The 17,531-nt window shown below is 41.4% G+C and overlaps 1 pseudogene across 1 annotated transcript; it reads left to right on the forward strand.

Annotated features, from left to right (window-relative positions):
* Positions 1-7,041: 7,041 nt before the first annotated feature.
* LOC311175033 (elongation factor 1-alpha 1-like) lies at positions 7,042-8,710 on the forward strand (annotated as a pseudogene). The gene is made up of 2 exons: positions 7,042-7,743; positions 8,017-8,710. The product of its transcript is annotated as an elongation factor 1-alpha 1-like (transcript).
* The last annotated feature ends 8,821 nt before the right edge of the window (positions 8,711-17,531 follow it).

Below are 17,531 nucleotides of genomic sequence, written 5' to 3' on the forward strand. Positions count from 1 at the left end.
TGTTTCAGTAGATCTGCCTGTTCTGCTCCCCACTCTGACTCTCATGAATCCTCTCACCCCCCCCACCTCTAGCCTACACCCCAGTTCTTGTATGCATAATTAAATAAAAAATCTTACATTAAATTTCTATGGTAAATGTATGAAAATTCAAATTAAGAAGGGTAAACAAAACTGAATAGCTTTTGGTCACTTCAGATCAACATTTGCCACCAAATGAATTATAAAAGAACTTTAAATCAAAATCAAGAAAAAACTATGAACCAGAGACACTCTATGGGGGATGGGGAGCGGGGAGGGGAGGTATTGGGGTCAAAATAAGGGGGTTGCAATTGTATGGGGAATATAAAAATAAAATTTATTTAAAAAAAAACTTTACATTTCAGAGTTTTGTCAGATCAGAATTATGGATAGGGGCTTGTGGTAACTAACTATTCAATCTTCACTATAACCCTTAAACATAGATCATATTCCTATTTTTATATGTGCTGAACCAGAAGGAAGCACAGAGGAGCTAAGTGTCTTTGCCCTAGTAAATGGTCTTATAAATCCTTATAACACTTGTTTAGTCATGATAACGTAAACACTGAATGTTTTGAATTTAGTTCTTTTTGACTTTTTAAATGTCATATAATTTTAGTAAGAATTTTGCTTTGATATGGAATGACTCAAGATACATGGGTAAGAAGGAACAAAATCTGAATAGTGTGTATATAAAACAAGCATTAAATAAGTGCATGTATGTATATGTAACATGTAAATGTGTAACTGGAAAACTGGAGTTGGAGCCACCTGTCACCACTGAATAGCCATAATGTAGAGGCAGGAATTGAATCTTTAAGGTGTGCTTTAATCAGATAGCCGGCAATCTGGAAGACAGGGGGTTAACACTCTAAAGAAACCACCTTAACATTTCATTTCTAGCTGGCTTTTTATAGAGAGTTGAACAAAGACTGTTCAGCAATGAGCAGGCCTTCAGTGCTTCCAGGAGCCTGTGATGTCCCCAGAGCTCCTTATTGTCCTCCTGGACACCTGGCCTCATGCTGGTCCCGGTGTGCTGAGGCTGGTCTTCAGATAGCACCGGCTGCCTGCACTCCTCCGGACAGTTCTTGGGCTAGAAAATTAACTCAGAGCAGACAAGGCATAAATGATATGCAGATATCCTTCTATGCCATGCATAGTGTATGACCCGATCCCCTCCCCGACCCTAGCTCCTATCAAATGGATAGACTATTTCTGAAAGACTGCAACAAAAGCTGGAAATGGTGGTTGTCTCCAAGGAGAAGAACTAGAGACTGGTGGATAAAAATGGAAAAGAAGCATCACTCTCACTGCCTACGATTTGTATCTTTTGAGTTTTGTACCAAGTGACTCTACTGAAAAGTCAAATTAAACTTAAAAATAGTAAAAATATCAAAACATCAGTACTGCTTATTTAACTCTGGATGCTGAGATTTTTTTTGTTTTTTAAATTTTCTACAATGAGCATGTGTTTATTTTAGAATAAGTGAGGAAAAGCTTTGTGTAAGGATTATATCTTTTATTCACATATCTTTTTCCTGTTAATTTGGTGTCTTAGAAGTCTTCAGCTTCTAAAGAATGAGTAAATCTGGGTTTAATAAGTAAAAGTCCTTGCTGTCATCGTAATTCATGGTGGGTCTCAAATTTTTTTTAAAGATTTATTTTATTTATGCATAGAAAAGCTGGGGTGTAGGCCAGAAGTGTGTGGGGTGTGTATGTGAGAGGATTTACCAGAGACAGAGTGGGGAGCAGAACAGGTGAAATGACTGAAATACACTGCTGAGGGGAGTAACTGGTGAGACATGAGAGGTCTGCTACCCCATGTGGGTAGCGGGTAGCTCCCTGGCCGGGATCAAACTCTTGCTGCAGTGGCTGCTGATAGCTTCATGGCGCTGATACTTCACCCCTTGCACCACTAGAGAGGCCCTCAATTTTTGTTTTCATAGGAGCTCCGTTCACTCAGAATTAGAACAGCACTAGCAAATAATTGTACCCCATGCAAATTAAGTAGCAGGCAAATATGAGCTTGGAAAACGTCCCAATATACTTCCTAAGAAAATTCACATTTTTGTTAAGAAAAAACAACAGACAAAAGATAATGAGCCAGAAACTATTTCTTAGAACTGTAACAAATATCCTTTTGAAACTTTTCCTCTGGAATATAGGGTTAGGTTAAGTAACTGGCTTCTTTGAATAAGAAGAATTTAGCTTCCACCCTGAAGCTTAAGGGTTACCAGGGAGCTGTGTCCTTAAATGACCCATGCAGCAGAGCAGATGAGGTCAGTGTGCTCGACATGAAAGGAGCCAGAACTCATCTACTGGGGGAAGGAATTAGAAAGAACAAAGAAGGGAGGTTATAGAACAGGAAAGGGGTTATGGGTGTGGGTGTTAGCAGAGGAAGCCGAAGAAAAGTGATGGGCAGCAAGGATACCAAAGAAACTGAAGAAGTATGAGGAGAGAAAAGGAGGGAAAAAAATAGGTTAAAGAGACAAAGGGAAAGGAGGAACCACCCACAAGAGAAGAAGATGGAAAAAAACAGTTTTTAAAAGGAACATAATAAAATAGTACTGAGGTGGGGGAGTACTGAAACAAAATACAAAAACACTCCACCTAAGTATAACCAAAGAGACAGAAAAAAATGTTAGATTTACGGACTCCCAATCATGATTTTTACAAATCAAAAGGGACCACTAAAACAGATTCTGCTCAACACAAAACAAAACTGAAAATTTCACTTTGCAGTAAAACTACTCTGATGAAATCTATTAGATTTCCTTATCAATGGGTTGTTTTAGAATCATGTGAGAACACAGCATGAAAGTAGCCATTTCATCTCACCATAGGGTGGGGACTCCTGGCATGTAAGCTATATTAGCAAATTTCATGTGATCCACAGGATTACCAAAAATTTCCAAAAATAAGCATTGTGGTGTTGAAATGCTCAATGGTAATATGGCAAAAGGCCACAAGATGGTGATGGTATACTCCGAAGAGAGGGCATCCCTTACCTCGCGCCCTCCCTCCCTCCCTCGCGCATGCGCTCTCGCTCTCTCGCTCTCACACACACACACACACACACACACACACACACTCCTCTCTCTCTCTCTCTCTCTCTCTCTCTCTCTCTCTCTCTCACACACACACACACCATTTTTCTCAACAAAAATTTGACTCTGGGGGCCTCCCCGGTGCCGCAGGGATTAAAGTCAGTGCTATCAAGCTATCGGCAGCCATTGTGACATGAGTTCGATCCCCAGCCAGGGAGCTAACGCACATGGCGCTTTGATTCATTATTTCTATATCCAGAAAGTTATCCTGAGAAAATAATTTGGCAGATTATAGATATACTCACACAAAATGTTCCCTGAAACTGTTAATAATAGCTAGAAATTAGGGCCAATCAAGATATCCATCAATGGAGAACTGTTCAAATAAATAAGGATGCAGTCATATAATGAATTAAGTAACTTTTATTGAGGTATAATTGATATATAATGTATTGATTTCAGGTGTACAGCATGATTCTTCTATGTTTGTAGATACTGGAAATTGATCACTACAGTAACTCTAATTGCTAAGAAGCAATTTAAAAGTTTTAGTAGATGAATATGTCTTGAAGAACGGAACATTATATATTGTTTGATTGCCAAAGCCAGTTAAACAACTGCATGTTTTCTATGGTGTGGAACGTCCTCAAAAAATTAAAAAATAAAGCTACCATATGATCCAGCAATCAATTTTACTTATGAGTGGAAATCATCTGAAGGAATTCAGTCTTAAAGAGATATCTGTGTACACACACACACACACACACACACACACACCCTCATGTTCACTAAAGTGTTATTTACAATGACCAAGGATGGGAATAAACTAGGTATGTACCTACTGATGAATGGATAAAGAAACATAAATAGATAGAATGGGATATTATTCCACCACGAAAATAAGAAAATCCTGCCATGAGGCACTGTGCTAAATGAAATAAGATCAGACAGAAAAAACAAATGCTCTATGATCTCATTTATATGTGGAATCTAAAAAAAATCAAACACAGAAATAGATAACAGATTGGTGGTTGCTGGGGGTTGGGGAAAACGGGTTTGAATCTCTGAATTTATCAACTATTGCTGTGGATGCTAGCCTATTTTTTCCCCAAATTATTGTAACAGCCTTTACTCTATTTCCATTTCTCCTCTCAGTACAGTCAATACTGTAATTAAAATGGATTAGGGAGATCTATGTGCATGTGCCAGAAGATTAATCATCTTAAAATATGGTTTTCCTTGCAGTGTGCTCAAAAGTCTTCAGGGTAGGTTGCAAAAGAATATCTACAGTATGATCCAATTTCTATAATAATTATATAAGCAAATTACTATATGTACCAAAAATTCTGGAAATCTATATACAAAATTGTTATTGAAACTTTCTCTGAGAGTGGTGCAGTTATATAAATTGCATCCTAGGGCCTCTCTGGGGGCACAAGGGGTTAAGTCTCAGCACTATGAACCCATCTGCAGCCACTGCAACACCAGTTAGATCCCCGAGTCCGATGCAATACCGGACTGGGGAGCAACCCACATGGTGCTGCAGACCTCTCCTGCTCCGCCTACTACTCCCCTCAGCAGTGTATTTCAGTAGCTCTACTTGCTCTGCTCGCCACTCTGTGTCTGGTGAATCCTCTCACCCCCACTCCTGCACCTCTGGCCTACACCCCAGTTCTTGAATGCATAAATAAATAAAATAAATCTTTTATTTTTAAAGAAAAGTCTAGATTACTTTTATAATACGAAATAAAGTGAGGGGGGGAATTCTTTAATGAATTCCCACTATCCAGAGGATGAAATATAAATTCCTTTCTTTTTGTTCAAATTCCTACTATCAAAATCTCTCTTCAATAAGTTCCCCCCAAACCAGGAAAAAGAATAACTATAAGAAAGAAAATATCAAAATCAACAAACAACTATGAACCAGAGACACCCTATGGGGGGTGGGAGGTGGGGAAAGGAGGGCTTGGGATCAAAATAAGGGGGTTATAATTGCATGGGGAATATAAAAATAAAATAAAAATAAATAAATAAAAATTTTTTAAAAATAAGTTCCCCCCAGTCTACTCTAACCCCTCACAGATTATTCTTTTCTGAATTTCTGTAACACTTTCTGACTTTGACACTTTCCTTTGTATTTTTTTTCATACATTGGGTCATGATCTTATGTATACTCTTTCTCAATTAATATACAGATAATGATGGAATTTATGTTTATTCTTTTTTAAAAGATTTATTTTATTTATGCATATAAGAACTGGGGTACAGGCCAGATGTGGGGGGTGAGAGGATTCCCCAGACAGAGTGGGGAACAGAACAGGCAGATCGACTGAAATACACTGCTGAGGGGAACAACAGGCAGGATAGGAGAGGTCTGCTGCACCATGTAGGTCACCTCCCTGGCCAGGAATCTAACTCATGCTGCAGTGGCTGCCAATGACTTCATAGTGCTGAGACTTAACCCCTTGCGCCACCAGGAAGGTCCATTTGTTTATTCTTTATGTCCCCCCAAAGCTCCAACGCCAGATCCATAACAGATGTTCACTAAATGTTTATTAAGTTGTTTTGAAATACAACATCTAAGGAATTAGAAAAGAATTTGAAGGATTGTTTTCTCAAAGACACCTACAGAGAAAATCTATTAAAAAGAAAAGGAGTAAAATGGGAGTTAAGTGTATATATTTAAGCAAGAAGAGCAGTGAAAAATACATAGAAATATTTGAGATATAAGAGTTTGCATTTAGTTTCCTGTGGCTATAACAAATAGCCACAAACTTGGTGGCTTAAAAGAACAGATATTTATTCTTTCATCATTCTGGTGTATAGAACTGGATCCTTTTCACTGGGTTGAATAAAGGCATCAGCAGGGGTGTGCTGTCCATCCAGAGACAGGTGGAGACAATCTGTTCCTTTGCCTCTTTCAGCTTCTGGAGGTTGCCAGCACTCCTTGGCTTGTAGTTACATCACTTTAATCTCTGCTTCCATGATCACATTGCCTGTTCTCTGTGCATCAAATCCCTCTCTGTTTTCCTATTTTAAGGACACATGTAATATTGCATTTATGACCCATCCAGATAATGCAGAATAGCTCCATCTCAAAATCCTTAACCACACCTACAGTGTCCTTCTTTGCTATACAAAATAACATCCATCGCTTCCAAGGATAAGGAAATGGACATCTTTTGGGGGGAGGGTGGTCATAATTTAGCCTACCACCAGTATCTGTCAGCTAGAGTTCTACTAGTAAACAGCAAAGCATCTTCATGGTATCTAAACCTTCTTTCTCCATTCAGTTCTACCAATTTCAAGGCATGATCTATGAGATAATTAAAATTCTTCAATCTTCCAACTCTATAAGTATAGTGCAATATCCATCAGGCCACTAGGGACTGAGGTCCAAAAGCAATAGAATCAAACATGAGGAGAGCATCCAAAGTCCATATTTTTTGGCAACTGAGTATAGCAAGTAGTGGCAGTTTAGAAAAGTGACCATTGTCAGACTAATTTGGTGAAATCGCTCATTGTGCAATTAGAGTGTGCTATTATACACAAAGGACGGATACAAAAGAGAAGAATCAGATAGTTTATAACCTAATGATTTTCCTTGTACTAAAGAGTTAAGTAAAGAAAAATATGACAAAGCAGCCTAGGTTTTCAATAATATCCTACTTTGGAACAGATTATGAGAATCCAGGCTAGGACTAACACAGAAGAAGCTGGTTGGTTTCCTATTGTAGTTACATAATTCTTATAGAGATTGAGGAATTGGGGCCATTTCTCTGCAGGTGAGAATATGATTTTATTCAGTGTGCAAAGTAGCGTGTGTTCCAGAGAAAATGTCAATATTTATTAACTTCAAAAGTTAGAATGGTGTACCATTGGAGAGGATAAAAAAAAAAATAGGCTTTGCTTTTTTTACAACAGGTTTGCTGCCAAAACACAGGTGTTGTGAAAGCCACAGCTAAACTAATCCAAAATGGGAAAGGAAAAGGCTTATATCAACATTGTTGTCATTGCTAGACACATTGATTCTAGTGAGTCCACCACTACCGGTCATCTGATCTACAGATGTGGTGGGATCGACAAAAGAACCATCAAAAACTTTGAAGAGGAGGTGCTGAGATGGGGAAGAGCTCCTTCAAGTATGCATGGGTATTGGATAACTGAAAGCTGGATGTGAGCATAGCATCACTATCAATAGCTCCATGTGGAAATTGGAGACCAGCAAGTATTATGTGACTATCATTAATGCCCCAGGACACAGAGACTTTTATCAAAAACTTGATTGCAGGCACATCTCAGGCTGACTGTGCTGTCCTGATTGTGGCTGCTGGTATTGGTGAATTTGAATCCGTTATCTCCAAGAATGGCAAACCCATGAGTATTCCCTTCTGGCTTACATACTGGGTGTAAAACAATTAGTTGTTGCTGTTAATAAAATAGATTCCACTGAGCCACCCTACAGGCAGAAGAGGTATGAGGAAATCATTAAGGAAGTCAGTACCTATATTAAGAAAATTGGCTGCAACCCTGACATATTAGCATTTGTGCCAATTTCTGGTTGGAGTGGTGACAACACGCTGGAACCAAGTGCTAATCTGTTTTGGTTCAAGGGATGGAAAATCACCCATAAAGATGGCAACGCCAATAGAACCACACTGCTTGAGGGGTCTCCCTGGTGGCACAAAGGGTTAAGCACAGCACTGTGAAGCTATCCACAGCCACCGCAGCAAAGGTTCGATCCCCAGCAGGCCAGGGAGCTAACCCACATGGTGCAGCAGACCTCTCCTGTCTCCCCCGCTGCTCCCCTCAGCAGAGTATTTCAGTCAGTCTACCTGTTCCCCAATCTGTCTCTCTGGTGAATCCTCTTACCGCCCGCCCCACACCTCTGGTCTGTACCCCAGCTGTTTTATGCATAAATAAATAAGTCTTAAAAATATATATATATAACCACACTGCTTGAAGCTCTGGATTGCATCCTGCCACCAAGTTGTCCAAATGACAAGTCCCTGCGTCTGTTCCTCCAGGACATATACAAAATTGGTAGTATCGGGACTGTCCCTGTGAGCCAAGTTGAGACTGGTGTCAAACCTGATATGGTTGTCACCATTGCTCCAGTCAATGTTACAACTGAAATAGAGTCTGTGGAAATGCACCATGAAGCTTCAAGTGAAGCTCTGCTTGGGGACAATGTGGGCTTCATCTGTCTGAGATGTTCGGTGTGGCAATGTGACTGGTGACAGCAGAAATGACCCACCAACAGAAGCTGCTGGCTTCAGAGCATAGGTGATTATTCTGAACCCTCTTGGCCAAATCAGTGCTGGACATGCACCTGTGCTGGAGTGCTACCCTGTTCACATTGCTTGCATGTTTGCTGAGCTGAAGGAGAAGACTGATCGTCATTCTGGGGAAAAGCTGAAAGATAGTCCCAAATTCTTGAAATCTGATGATGCTGCCATAGTTGCTATGGTTCCTGGCAAGCCCATGTGTCTTGAGAACGTCTCTGACTATTCTCCTTTGGACCGCTTTGTTGTTCGTGTCGTGAGACAGACAGTTGCTGTGGGTGTTACGAAGCAGTGCACAAGAAGGCAGCAGGAGCTGGCAAGGTCACCAACTCTGCTCAGAAAACCCAGAAGGCTAAATGAATATTATCCCCAATTACCTACCCCCTGACTCACCCCAGTCTTAATCAGTGGAGGAAGAACTATCACAGAATAGTTTATCTCAATGGTCTTTAATAATAAAAGACTGGTTAATGATAACAATGCATATTATATCTTCAGAAGAAAAGGAAAATGTTTTTTGTGGACCATTTTGTTTCTTTAGTGTTGCAGTTTTAAGTTACTGATTTTTAAAACCAGTACTTTTTTTTTTTTAAGATTTATTTATTTATTTATACAAGCACTGGGTACAGTCAGAAGCGCGGGAGGGTGAGAGAATTCACCAGAGCCAGAGCGGGGAGCAGAGCAGGCAGAAGGACCGAAGTACACTGCTGAGGGGAGCAGCGGGCGGCAGGAGAGGTCTGCGCGCCATGTGGGACCCTCCTCCGGTGACCGGGGAGCAGTCGGGGATCGAACCGGCGCTGCAGAGGCTGCGGGCAGCTTCGCAACCCAGCGCTCAACCGCTGCGCCACCAGGGAGGCCCATTTTTTTTAATGGAAACAAATTGACCAAAATTGACCAAAAACCTGTTACAGAATTTGGGACCCAGTAAAACAAAATTTAATGAGGAAAAAAATAGGCTTCCCATAGGCAAATATGGATTTATTTTGAGATGGATTTTATCTCTTGGAATACTGGTATAACCAGTTGCATCATGTTGGAAAAGGTAAATACCTTTTCTTTTCCATACATTAAATGATAAAATAAACATCTTTTTCTTCTTTGAGGTAGAAAAGTTAAATCTCATGCCAGAAAGGATTTAGGAAGTTTGTTTTGAAGACTGCACCAGGTAAAGAAAATTTAATATTAAAAAAAGTCTTTAAAGGGCCTCCCTGGTGGCGCAGCGGTTGAGCGCTGGGTTGCGAAGCTGCCCGCAGCCTCTGTGGCGCCGGTTCGATCCCCGGCTGCTCCCCGGCCACGGGAGGAGGGTCCCACATGGCCCGCAGACCTCTCCTGCCGCCCGCTGCTCCCCTCTGCGCCAGCTGCTCCCCTCAGCAGTGTGCTTCGGTCCTTCTGCCTGTTCTGCTCCCCGCTCTGGCTCTTGTGAATTCTCTCACCCTCCCGCGCTTCTGACTGTACCCAGTGCTTGTATAAATAAATTAATTAAAAAAAAAAAGTCTTTAAAAAAAATTTTTTTAAAGTCTTTGTTGGGCCTCCCCTGGTGGCACAGGAGGTTGAGCGCAGTGCTATGAAACTGTCTGCAGCCTCTGCAGTGCTGGTTTGATCCCGGCTGGCCAGCAAGGGTCCTACATGGCACAGCAGACCTCTCCTGTAGCACCCGCTGCTCCCCTCAGCCGTGTATTTCATCAGTCGGCCTGTTCTGCTCCCCGATCTGTCTCTGGTGAATCCTTTCACCCTTCCGCGCGTCTGGCCTGTATCCCAGTTCTTGTATAAATAAATAAATAAATAAATAAATAAATAAATAAATAAATAAATAAATAAATCTTAAAAAAAGTCTTTGTTATGTTTCAATTCAACAAACTTATGTAGAACCTCTACTTTGTGCCAGACTTTGAGAGAGTAAAGAGATTAAAAAAAAAAAAAAGAAATGGTACCTGTACCCAAGGAGCTAGCTCCTAGTGTCCTAGGAATGATAATTAGAATATGTTAGTGAAAGGATGCTTGTCACCAATGCACATGATGTTCTGTGAGGTCAAGTTTCAGAGATTGGATAGCTTTAGTGGCGGAGGTAGACTGTGAAGTAAGTACATGGCTTTGACCTTTGGAGAGGCAACCGGAGGATAGAACAGGCAGAAACATAAGCATGAATCAAGTCACACAGCTTGAGGCATACGAACAGAAGTGAATAATCCATTTTTACTGGGATGTGGGGTCTATATGGCGCTAGGTTATTTGCAGTATCTTCCCATGGGGGGAAGTGGACAAAAAGTTGAAGCCCACTGAGGTTCCATTTTAACTAACCTCACAAGATATACAATTATGATAGGAAGAGGACAAAGGAAACAGGGAAAAGAAATTAGAAGTATGGAGCTATCAGGATGCCCTATTCCTATATATGCATGCCCATGTCTGTATGGGGAAACTCCACTGAAAAGAATGTGATGGAGAGGGGTATTTTCAGCTGAGCAATGTGTCATATATTGACTTCTGTGTGCACCATGGTGGTTTTGATAGAGGAGGTGGTGATCATTTTAGATAAGGAAAGGACTGAGCTGACAGCTTTGTCTCTCCTGAGATATATGAATTTAAGAGGACACACAGAAATAGATCTAGCCAAAAACCAAAATGGAAGTGAATCTCAGAAAAATGATTCTACTAAAAAGGAACTGAAAAATGAATTAATGAGCTGTCTCCTCTTCCTCTACCCTTCCACTTTCTTTCCCCTCTTACTGCACATATTCGTCCAAAAGCCATTACATGGGCCAGTTGAGGTGAGTGTCTATTGTAGGAATATGGAAATGTGGTAGCTGAGAGATGTGAGGAGGGCATTTTTGTAAGAGGTCAAGTCAGTGCAGCTGTCAGAGGCCAAGAAGGGTCAGAAGGGCGTCTGTGTGGACCGGGCCTGACTAGGATGAGGAGGTTGTCCGCACAGGAGGGGGATGTCATTGTGGTATCATGAGAAGAGAGAAGAATCCCTACAGAGGGGCAGCCTGAAGCCAGTGTTGGAGTCCAACAGGTAAGGTAGCTATCTACAAGGGCCAGGGAAGGGGAGAGAGAGCCTAGTGTGGGCACAGAGATCAAGTTGGGTGAAGAGGACATCTGTTGAAGAAAGACCCTCTGGCAGAGGGTGATGGAGTCAGACCTGGTTAGGAGGGTACCTGTGCAGGTGGTGATCCAGCTCCAGCAGCCTGGTACAGGGTGAAGATGGTATCCAGACAGGAGAGAAGGAACAGTCACAGGAGATTGTTTATATACAGAAGGATTGATCAAGTAAGTAGCCACATGAAGAATAATGGGAGTTAGGTTTCTTTTTTTTTAAAGGATTTATTTATTTATACATGTAAGAATTGGGGTACGGGCCAGAGTTGTGGGGGGTGAGAGGATTCACCAGAGACAGAGTGGGGACCAGAACAGGCGGAGTGACTGAAATACACTGCTGAGGGGAGCAGCAGGCAAGTCAGGAGAGGTCTGCTGAGCCATGTGGGTCACCTCACTGGCCGGGGAATGAACCCGTGCTGCAGTGGCTGTGGATAGCTTCATAGGTTGCGTCTTAACCCCTTGCACCACCAGGGAGGCCCCGGGAGTTAGGTTTCTTAATGTAGAGATGATAAATTAAAAAACTAGAATGAACTAGTTGATATTAAACTGAAATTGGAGGTGTCATTGTGAACTTATAATTTGGATATATATAAATAGAAAAAATGTGTTTATGTGTATGTGTGTGTTTATGTAATGCATGTATATTTCATATAATCTATATGTCTGCACTGAAAGGGCCTGAGAACAGTGACACTTCATAGCAAAGAGCACACCTAATGCTTAGTTCAAATCTTAATTTCTAAATGCTGTTCTCCACTTAAAGAAACCAGAACTCCTCAGAGAAATAGGCTACTTCCCCCAGGGCTATTGCTGGGAAAATACAAAATGAGCTTAGAATGCAGCAGGAAGAATGTTGAGGAAGTACAAAAAAGAATTATGGAGATATCAGGCCTCCTTGGTGGTGCAGTGGGTTAAATGTGGCGCTGTGAAGCTGTCCACAACCTCTGCAGCATGGGTTCGATTCCCGGCCGGCCAGGGAGAGACCCACATGGCGTGGCAGACCTCTCTTGTCTCCCACTGCTCTCCTCAGCAGTGTTTTCTGTCTGTCTGCCTGTTCTGCTCCCACACTGTCTCTGTTGAATCCTTTCACCCTGCGCGTCTGCGCTTCTGGCCTGTACCCCAGTTCTTGTATAAATAAATAAATCTTAAAAAAAAGAATTATGGAGATATCAAAAGAATAAAGAAGCCAACTGGAAGGGGCACTCACTTGCCATACATGGATCAATTTGATTCTCAAAATAATGAGAGTAATGGATTATAGTCCATTGAATAAAATAGAAATTACTGAACCAATACACTAATAAATACATAAAAGAATAAATTGGAAATCCGAGGGGGCATGGGATATTTACATAGCCTCAGAGTACCTCCCGACAAAATATTTAATTACAAAGGGGGAAAAGAGTAACTTTATAGTGGAAAAAGCTGTTAGCACCTTATTAAAAGATATCACCAAGGGGCCTCCCTGGTGGCACAGGGGGTTGAGTGCAGTACTGTGAGGCAGTCCACAGCCTTTGCAGCGCCAGTTAGATCCCCTGCCGGCTGTGGAGCAACCCACATGGCGCAGCAGACCTCTCCTGTCTCGCTCCGGCTATTCCCCTCAGCAGTGTATTTTGGTTCATCTGCCTATTCTGCTCCCTGCTCTCTCTGGTGAATCTTCTCACCCCCCCGCTACTCTGGCCTGCATCCCACTTCTTAAAAAAAAAAAAAGATCACCAAGGGCTTGGACAAATTGAAATCATGTATCACCAGATAGGATGCAATGAGAAGAATACAGCATCACTTCTTTTACAGTTCTGCCAGATGCATAACCTGAATCTAATCATGAAAAAACCTTATACAAACACAAATCGAGGGTCAGTGTACAAAAATAAGTGACCTGTCATCTTAAGGTATCAAGTCATGAAAATAAAGCTAAGGAGCCATCCAAGATTGAAGAAACTTGACAAGTCATGACAATTAAATACAATCCATAATTTTCGATTGCTTTAAAAAAGACATTATTAGCAGCACTGACAAAATTTGAAAAGGTCTGATGACTAGGTAGTAACATGTCAGTGTTAAATTCCTGATTTTGATAGATGTACTGGGGTTGTCCAGATGAATGGTCTCATTAGTAATAAACGCCCGCTAAAATATCTGGGGGTGACAGGGCATTTTTGCAGTTTACACTCTGCAGGAAGGAAACTCAGAGTCAGAATTTCATGTCCAGGATGTTTATTAGGGAGTGTCTTTGGGATTGACACCGTGAAAGGAAGAGAAGGAAGCAGGCTTGTACAGAAGGAAAAGCAAGCTGCATGTAAGCTTAACAGCCTCAAGTCACTCCACAAGGAGCACAGGAGCGGAAATGACTTTAAAACCATGCCTTGATTAGTCACTGGGTATGGGCTGTCCCCACAAGGGAGTGAGCTTGGTTGAGACAGCTCTCTGCAGCTGTAGGAGCTGTTAACTGAAAACTATCTACTGAAGTGCTCCAAGCACTTGGAACAAGAAGCCCTTTTGTAAAAGGAATTTTTAGTTGATTTCTTGCGCTGCTGTTAGATCTGCTTCATATCTGTTGAGGGATAGCTTCTCCAGGTTTCTGATGAGCCTCCACTCCTGGGGAGACTTAGAAGAGAAAGATTTGTAGGACAAACTACAGCCCCTTCTGCTGTAGTTGGCCTTGAAGAGGTGATGGAAATTCATGGCCTTCCTCTTTGGCTTTCTTCTCATTTTCCAACTACCACTTCTCTTCAACTCTGGTGACTTACCTAGGGGGTATGATCTAGAGTCTCAAACCAGAGATGTCTGTGTTCCTGGTCACCCCTCTGAGGTCAGGATTGCTGCATCATCCATTTACCACAAAACTGGGCAAAGGAATAACAGAAAGCATCCAAGTATCATCTAGGTACTAAAAAATTCTTCCCTACCTTTGTTATATAACAATAGACCTAATGTCTAACAATTCTTTATAGCATTGGATAATATTCTATTCAGTGGATATATCATTTCTTTTATTCATCAGTTGATGGACATTTTAGTTGTTTCCACTTTCTGGCTATTATGAATAATGCTGCTATAAATATTTGTGTACAAATTTTTGTGTGCACTTATGTTTTATTTCCAGTGGAAATGCTCGGTCAAGTAATATCTTTATATTTAACTTTATATTTATATTAATTTTATATTCAGCAACCTACACACTTTTTTTCTAAATTGGTCGACCATTTTACATTTCCACCAACAATGGATGAAAATTCCAATTACCCCACATACTAACCACTTTATTTTCCTTTTTTAAAATTATATCCATTGTAATAGTATAAAGTGATACCTTATTGTAGTTTTTAATTGCATTTCTTTCACGATCACTGATGGTAGATATCTTTTCATCAACTTATTGTCCATTGGTAGATAATCTTGGGAAAAATGTCTATCCAAATCCTTTGGCTATTTTTATTTTTTTTAAAGATTTATTTTTATTTATTTATACAAGCACTGGGTACAGTCGGAAGCACGGGAGGGTGAGAGAATTCACCAGAGCCAGAGCGGGAACAGAACAGGCAGACTGAGGAAATACACTGCTGAGGGGAGCAGCGGGCACAGCAGGAGAGGTCTGCACGCCATGTGGGACCCTCACTTGGTGGCCAGGGATCAAACCGGTGCTGCGGGCAGATTTGCAACCCAGCGCTCAACGGTTGCACCACCAGGGAGGTCCATATTTTTATATTTTTTAAAGATTTATTTATTTATTTTATACAAGAACTGGGGTACAGGTCAGAAGCGTGGGAGGGTGAGAGGATTCACCAGAGCCAAAGCGGGGAACAGAACAGTCAGACGGACCAAAGTCACTGTTGAGGGGAGCAGTGGGCGAGGAAGGAGAGGTCTGCTGTGCCTTTTGGCTATTTTTCTAATTTGTCTAATTGTTATAGAAAGGAGAGTTCTGGATACTAGACCCTTAGTAAAAAGGGTCATATATATGATCATATATCTGAATATGATTTGCAAATATTTTTTCCCATTTTGTGTGTTGTCTCACTTTCTTGATGGTATTCTTTGAAGCACAAAATTTGATGAAGTCCAAGTTACCAATTTTTCTTTGGTTACCTGTGTTATTGGTGTCATGAAGAAATCATTGCCAAATCCAAGGTCACAGAAATTTACCCTGTATTTTTTTCCTAAAAGTTTTACAGCGTTAGTTCTTATATGTGAGGCTATTACTACATTTGAGTTAATGTCCGTGTATTGTGTGGTTTAAGGGCTCAATTTCATTCTATCGCTTGTGGGGATCTAGTTGTCCTAGCCCCATTTGTTGAAAAAAACTATTCTTTTCTCATAGAATTGTTTCACCACATTTGTATGCATAAATAAATAAATCTTTTAAAAAATCCATTGCCGGGTCTCCCCTGGTGATGCAGCGGTTGAGCGCTAGGCTGCGAGGCTGCCCGCAGCCTCTGCAGTGCCCGTTGGTTCCCTGGCTGCCAGCGAGGGTCCCACCAAAAAAAAAAAAAAAAAAATAATCCATTGCCCAGAGCCTCCCTGGTGGCACAGGGCTTAAGCCTCAGAGCTATCAAGCTATTGCCAGGCACTGCTGCTTTCGGCTTTTGGCTTGAGTTTGATCTCCAGCCAGGGAGCTAGCCCCTGGTGCAACAGGCCTCTCCAGACTCACCCACTGCTCCCCTCAGCAGTATATTTTAATAGATCTGCCTGTTCTGCTCCCCATTCTCACCCCCCACACCTCTGGCCTACACCCCAGTTCTTGTATGCATAATGAAAAAAAAAATCTTTTAAATGTCCATTGCCTGGGCCTCCCTGGTGGCACTGGCGGTTGAGCGCTGCACTGTGAAACTGTCCGCAGCCTCTGCAGCGCGGGTTCAATCCCTGCCAGCTGGCAAGAATACCACATGGCGCAGCAGACCTCTCCTGTCTCGCCCGCTGCTCCCCTCAGCAGTGTATTTTGTCAATCTGCCTGTTCTGTTCCCCGCTCTGTCTCTGGTGAATCCTCTCACCCTCCCACGCATCTGGCCTGTACCCCGGTTCTTGTATACAAATAAATAAATCTTTAAAAATAAATAAATAAAAATGAAAATGAAAAGCCATTGCCCATAAACGTGCGTGTTTATTTTTGGACTCTCAGTTCAATTCTATTGATCTATATGCCTATCATTATCTTATACTGGTACCACATTGCTTTTTATTATTGCAGCTTTGTAGTACCTTTTGAAATTGGGCACATGAATCTTCAACTCTTTTTTTTTTTTAAAGATTTATTTATTTGTTTGTTTTTATTTATTTATACATACATGCATACAAGCACTGGGTACAGTCAGAAGCGCGGGAGGGTGAGAGAATTCACCAGAGCCAGAGCGGGGAGCAGAGCAGGCAGAAGGACCGAAGTACACTGCTGAGGGGAGCAGCGGGTGGCAGGAGAGGTCTGCGCGCCATGTGGGACCCTTCTCTGGTGGCCGGGGAGCAGCCGGGGATGGATCCGGTGCTGCAGAGGCTGCGGGCAGCTCCGCAACCCAGCGCTCAACCGCTGCGCCACCGGGGAGGCCCTCAACTCTTTTTTTTTTTTCAAGAATTTTTAGTTATTCAAGACACCTTGCATTTCCATATGAATTTAGGATCCCTTCTTAACTTTTATAAAAAAGCCATGTGGGATTTTGATAAAGATTATATTACATCTATAGATCAATTTGGAGAGTATTGTCATCTTAAAAAGTTATGTCTTTTAATACATGAACATGGAATATATTTTCATTTAATTACTCTTTAATTTTTCAATGTTTTATAATCTTCAGTATTAAAGTTTTGTTAAATTTACCCCTAGATAGTTTATTCTCCTTAGTCTTTTACTCCTTTCCTCTACAATCTGCCAAGATATCAATGGCATTTGCTCTCACTTAGTAAGAGCCATCACTTTTTCTGTGCTTCATAGGAGCCACCTTAATAGCAAGTATACTCTAATTTCTGAGGCCAAATTCAAACCTTGTATTTTGGGAGAATACCCCCAGATCATTATCTAGTCTTATATTCTATTCCCCTTTGATCAAACATTCAGAATCTAGTCCCATGTGTATTCCTGCAGACGACTAGTTAGATTTTT

This window comes from Talpa europaea (genome assembly GCF_964194135.1).
Source record: "Talpa europaea genome assembly, chromosome: 8".
Lineage (NCBI taxonomy): Eukaryota > Metazoa > Chordata > Mammalia > Eulipotyphla > Talpidae > Talpa > Talpa europaea.